This window comes from Dendrobium catenatum, unplaced genomic scaffold (assembly GCF_001605985.2).
Source record: "Dendrobium catenatum unplaced genomic scaffold, ASM160598v2 fragScaff_scaffold_203, whole genome shotgun sequence".
Lineage (NCBI taxonomy): Eukaryota > Viridiplantae > Streptophyta > Magnoliopsida > Asparagales > Orchidaceae > Dendrobium > Dendrobium catenatum.
Genome location: NW_021318665.1, coordinates 1,098,656 through 1,105,114, shown reverse-complemented (window position 1 = coordinate 1,105,114; position 6,459 = coordinate 1,098,656).

The window sequence follows — 6,459 nt, the reverse complement described above, 5'->3', positions numbered from 1 at the left end:
AATTCAAAAGCCTGTAAGAAGAAATTGACGATCTAAAATCCAAAAAATTGGAAAATCAATTTTTTTAAACCCTACCTCGGAAACCATACAAGTTCAAATTCCTTTTAAATAAAAAACTAATTCAAAAGAAAAGAAATCAGATTTTAAAAGAGATCCTTTCAAACTTTGTTCTAGAGAAATATCTTATAAAATAGTATTACAAAGAAAGGAATCATAGATCATGAGTTTCAATCTCAAATGTTTGAAAATATTAAGTGGTGCAAGAATTTTTCTAAGATGTTTAAAGATTTTGAAAGAGAAGAAGCTTATTTCCTTGTGGGCTCATTTTGTGCCTCTTTTTAATTTTATTTGGTGCACTTTACACATCTTTTCATTCTTTGATACACTTTGTGTATCTTTCTAATTTTTTGATGACATTGTGCATATTTTCAGCTTTGGGCTCATTTTGTTCCTCTTTTCATTTCATTTGCAAGCTTGCTTCCTTTCATAATCTCTAAATTATCTCAGTTGTGAGATTATCTTCCAGACATAAGAGAAGAAAAGCTCACTCTCTATAATAAGGAAGAGTAATCCACAGAACAAAATCATACTCAAATGATAAATGCAATAACTTAATTAAGAAGAACATAACAATAATTCAATGCTTTGAAAACACTATTCATATGAGATAGATTACTGTAGGAAGATAAAATAGATCTCTATTTCAAAAACCAACATTTAAATTTTGAAAAAATCTCTATTCAAAAAGAAAAATACACCATTAAAGGAGTTAGAGGAAGAGAAAAAAATCATCAATGTTTCTTCCCTTTAATTGCTTTAGGAGAATTTAATCACTGCTTACAAGCTTCAAAACAAAAACCAAGGTAAAATTCCTTCTAGAAAACAAGTTCATCAGTAGAAGAAAGTAGTGGTATGATTCTAAATAAAATAAGAACAAGGACAAAAAAATCACATAAATAACAATAATAAAATAAGGAGGAATAGTATGCAAATAAGAAGGAACACAACAAGAAACAAATAAACACATCACATAAAAAAATCAGAAAAAGGACAAACAGATAGTTTAGAATTTAGTAATCATCAAGTTCATGCATTTATGCCAATCACACCCAATCTGGTTCTCAAAATGCTGAATGCGTCAAAGGCCAGTGGTTTCGTAAAGATGTCAGCCAGTTGGTTTTCAGTTGCTACATGATGTATCTCAATGTCCCCTTTGGCAACATGGTCCCTAATGAAGTGATGTCTTATATCAATGTGTTTGGTTCTAGAATATTGTATAAGATTTTTAGAGATGCATATGGCACTACTGTTATCACATAGAACTCAAATTGTTCCAACAGGGAATCTTAAATCCAGAATTTGTTATCACAACCAAAGTACTTGTGCCACACAATTACCTAAGGCAATGTACTCAGCTTCAGCAGTGGAAAGTACAACAAAGTTTTATTTTCTACTTAACCAGAGACTAAGGACTATCCTATAAATTAGCAAGTTCCAGAAGTGCTCTTTCTATCCACCCTATATCCTGCAAAATCAAAATTAGAATATCCAATAATCTCAAATGAAGTGTTGTGCCTAGGATACCAGATTCCTATGTTTGGGGTTCCTAAGAGATATCTAAGGATTCTCTTAACTACGATCAGGTGGGAATATTTAGGATTAGCTTGAAACCTAACACAAAGATAAACAATAAACATGATATCAGGTCGGCTAGCAGTCAGGTAAATCAGTGATCCAATTATTCCTCTATACTTTTTCTGATCAACAGCTTTTCCATTTGAATCCTTATCTAACTGAACAGTGGAACTCATGGGAGTGTTAATTGGCTTAGTTTTGTTCATTTCATATTTCTTCAAGATGTCCTTTGTGTATTTTGATTGATTGAGAAAGGTTCCATCATCCATTTGCTTTATGCTAAACATCAGAAAATAGGATAATTCTCCTATCATACTCATCTCAAACTCTTTACTCATTATTTTAGAAAAATCATCACATAATTTTTTATTAGAAGATCCAAAAGTATATCATCCACATTGATCTAGAAAATGAGTAGATCATTTTCTACTTTTCTCAAAAAAAGGGTGGTGTCAACACTCCCCTTAACAAACTCTATTTCTAGTAGGAATGTGCTAAGCCTCTCATATCATGCTCTTGTTGTCTGTTTCAATCCATATAATGCCTTTTTTAATTTATAAACATGATTTAGAAATTGGGAACTCTCAAAACCTAGGGGTTGCTTTACAAACACATCTTATTTTATTACCCCATTTAAAAAGGCACTCTTAACATCCATTTGGAAAAGCTTAAATCCCTTATAACAAGCAAAGGCTAGTAGGAACCTAATGGCTTCCAATCTAGCTATAGGGGAAAATGTCTCCTCAAAATCAATACCTTCTATTTGGTTGTACCACTTAGCCACCAATCTTGTCTTATTCCTAACCACCACACCAAAATCATTCATCTTGTTCTTAAAGACCCATTTGGTTCCTACTACACTTTAATCCTTAGGTCTTCCTACCAACTCCCAAACATCATTCCTTACAAATTGGTTAAGTTCATCTTGCATAGCTAAGATCCAGAATTCATCAGAAAGGGCTTGATTGATGTTGGTGGGTTTAGTCATTAAGATAAAGGCAGAGAATTTTACTTCCTTCATAAGTCCATGCCTAGCTCTTACACCTTCAGAAGGGTCCCCTATGATCAGTTCGTTAGGATGACTTGAAGAATATCTCCATTCTCTGGGCAAAGAGACATTAGGTTCTACCATTTCCTCAAGATTTATAGATTCTACTCCTTGGGTGACTTCTGCAACCTCTTCATCTTCTACTTCAGTTCTAGACTCCTTAGGATCAGATTCATCAAACATTACATAAGTAGTCTACTCCACCACTAAAGTCCTCTTATTAAACACTCTAAAGGACTTCCCAACACTTGAATATCCTAAGAACACTCCCTCATCAGATTTTGGGTCAAATTTTCCTAAGAGTGATTTCCCATTATTATGAATGAAGACCTTATAGCCAAAGACATAGAGGTGGGACAGGTTTGGTGTTCTACCCTTAATGATCTCATAAGGTGTCTTATTCAGATTGGATCTAACATTTATCATATTCAACACATAACAGGCTGTGTTCACCGCTTCAACCCAAAAGTATTTTGGAAGTGAATACTCAGGAAGCATGGCTCTAGCACCTACCACTAAGGTCTTGTTCTTCCTCTCAGGTACGCCGTTCTATTGAGGGGTCCTAGAAGCTAAAAAATTGTGACTAATCCCTTTCTCATCACAAAAAATTTAAAATCTCACATTTTTAAACTCTCCACCATTATCACTATGATGGTTAAGATATCACAACCTAACATCTTCTGAATTCATATGGATAAAGATTTAAATTCATCAAATTACTCAGACTTATGTGGCAGAAATATAATCCAGGTGAACCTCGAGTAGTCATCGACAATCATAAACCCATAGACTTTTCCCCCTAAGCTGGCAGTGCTAATGGGTCCAAATAAATCCATGTGAAGGACTTCTAAAGGTCTAGAGGTGGTGATGTCCTTAATGGAATGGAAGGAAGATTGGACTTATTTTCCTAGTTGACAGGCATCACACAAGTGGTCCTTAGTGAACTTAAGCTTGAGGACACCACTAACTAAGTCTTTTTGGGTTACTCTTCTAAGGGTTTTCATACTGCCATGACATAACCTCCTATGTCACAGCCAAGACTCATCAGCAGTAGTTTTTAAGAAAATTGAAATATCAACTTTAAAGCAACTTACATCCAGCATGTAGACATTATTGATTCTCTTTCCCTGCAAAATAATTTTGTCATTTAAGCTTATAATGCAGCAAGTTGGCAGGAATTTTATGTTGTTTCCTTTTGTCACATAGTTAACTGATGCTGAGAAAGTTGTGTTTCAGTCCATATATAAGTAAAACATTGTCAATTAAAAGGTTCTTGGAGTTTCCAATCATACATATGCCCACCACTTTCCTAGTGGTATTGTCCCCAAAAGTGACCTTGCCTCCAGCCCTGGCTTCCAGCGAAATGAATTGGCTTGCATCTTTAGTCATATATCTTGAGCATCCGCTGTCTAGATACCACATGCTCTCACGAGGTCTTGTATGAGAGCACCCGTACAAAATCATCAAATGTCATAGATTTAGGAACCAAAACATGTTTGGGTCCCTTGTGATGGAAAGAAGAATGAGATATATGCATGATATGCTATGAATCATGCAATTTGGGTCTCCACACCTAATGTGTACTATGGTGAACAGTGTAAGTATGGGAGATATATCCTAGCATGCCACATGAGAAACATCTAACTCCAGGAAAAGGGTTCACTAATCTATTTGTGTTATAATGCCTTTTCCTAGGTTTGAATAAAACATGCTTTAATGATTTTGAATGAGATTCTTCAAATGATGGAGGTTTATAAAATTGTGCAATAATAGGAAGTGTTTTATTATTCTCATATGCACTAATTTTTACACTTAGAAATTTATTTTCCTTTTTGAGACTTTTAACTTCAAATTTTAATGCATGCTCACTATTATCTAAACTCAATGCCATGGCATCAAGTTCTTTAAAAGCTCTTTCTAAATCAGCATACGATATTTTCAATGAATCATGCTCAACAATCAATTTAGAATACTTTTTATTTAATTCATTAAGTAATAACAAGTGATTGATATCTAGTGTAGAATGATCCTTAACCTAAACTTTATGCTCTTTTTGCAGATTCAGGAATTTTGATTTCAAGCTAGCATGAGTTTTCTTAAGTTTCCTATATGATGAATGGATTTTCTCCAAAACATTAAGTAACTGATCGTAGGTCAGTTCACATATCTCTTCTTGGTTAGACTGACCACGATGTTCATCCTCCATCAAACACAAGTTTGTTATCTCCTCTTCATCTTCAGCCTTAGAGGAGTCAGATGCAGAATCAGCCTAGAAAGCCTTTTGGATCCTTTTTTTATCCTTCCTGAACTTAGGTTTCTCCTCACCCTTCTCCTTGCTTGGGTGAGCCTTAAGTGTAGGACAGTCAGCTCTCATATGTCTTGGCTTCCTGTATTCAAAGCAAACTGTATCAGAAGAGACTTTAGAATTTTTTCCATTCTTACATTTTTTCCATTCCTAATAGTTATTGTGTATCAATAGAATAAGTGTTCAAATCCTTAGATTCAGTGGTAGCAGTTATCTTGGCATTATAGGAAGAGGGAAAACATCTCAAAATTTTGTTAACTTTTTCATAGTTGGTGAGTTCTCTTCCTAAGGCATGCAGGAAGGTGATAATCTGTGTAAACCTAATATACATGTCAAAAATTGAGTCACTAGGTTTAATGCAAAAAAGTTTATAGGCATGAAGCAAAATGTTTAGTCTAGATTATTTAACTTTAGATGTGCCTTCATAGGTAATGCATAATCTATCCCAGATTTCTTTTCCAGTAGTGCAGGTAGAGACACACATGTTATCCTTAAATTTTAATGCAAAGAAAAAATAGTTCAAGCATTTTGCATTCAATTGTGCTACATCTCTATCATCAAAAGTCCATTTGGTAAAAGGCAGTTTAGTTTTAACATTATTAACAAGTCTAAAAGGTGCTTCATAGCCATCTTTAACTAGCATCCACATGCGATACTCTATAGATTATAAAAAGGTAGACATGTGAGTTTTCCTAAAATCAAAAGGTATGTTATCAAATAATGGTGTTCGTGTAATCGAATAACCTTCTACAGTGTTGCAATTCTCAAATTTAGCCATGGTTCAAAATTCAAAAGTTTTTAAACTTAATTTTTGAATCCCTCTCTGATACCACTTGAAAGTTTGATAGGGATGTTAAGCCCTTATGAACTAGCCCAATGCTAACTAGGGGGGGGGGGGGGGATGAATTCGGTAGTTTTAAAAGTTCCGAAGCAAAATGCTATTTAAAAAGCTTTATGAATGTTTTAAAATAAATGCAATAGCACTGATCAAACACATATTTCACCCAAGCAGTTAATCGTAATATAATAATTAGAAAGAACACACCATATTTTATAGTGGTTTGGTCAACTTGACCTACGTCCACTCCCCGGAGCCTCCCCTCCAGGTATTGCACTAAAACTCAGTTACTCTCCTTATGCTCCCACAACAAGGTGTTGAAGCCTTTACAAAACTACTTTTCACCAACCCGGTGAGGCAGAGAACCCAAAGTTCTTTTACTTCCTCTTGAAGCAGGCAAAAAATCTTACCTCCTTTCGCTTCCTCCTGAAGCTGTCAGAGAACCTTACCTCCTTTCGCTTCCTCCTGAAGTAGGTAGAGAACCTTGATCTTCTTGCATAGGATCCTTTCCACAGAGACACCAAGTAATTAGGGACGATGAATCGAATCCTTACTTGGAGCAACCTTTTTAAACACCTCACAAACTCCCCCACATAAGATTTTCTCTCTCTCCCAAGCTCTCCCTCTCCCTCT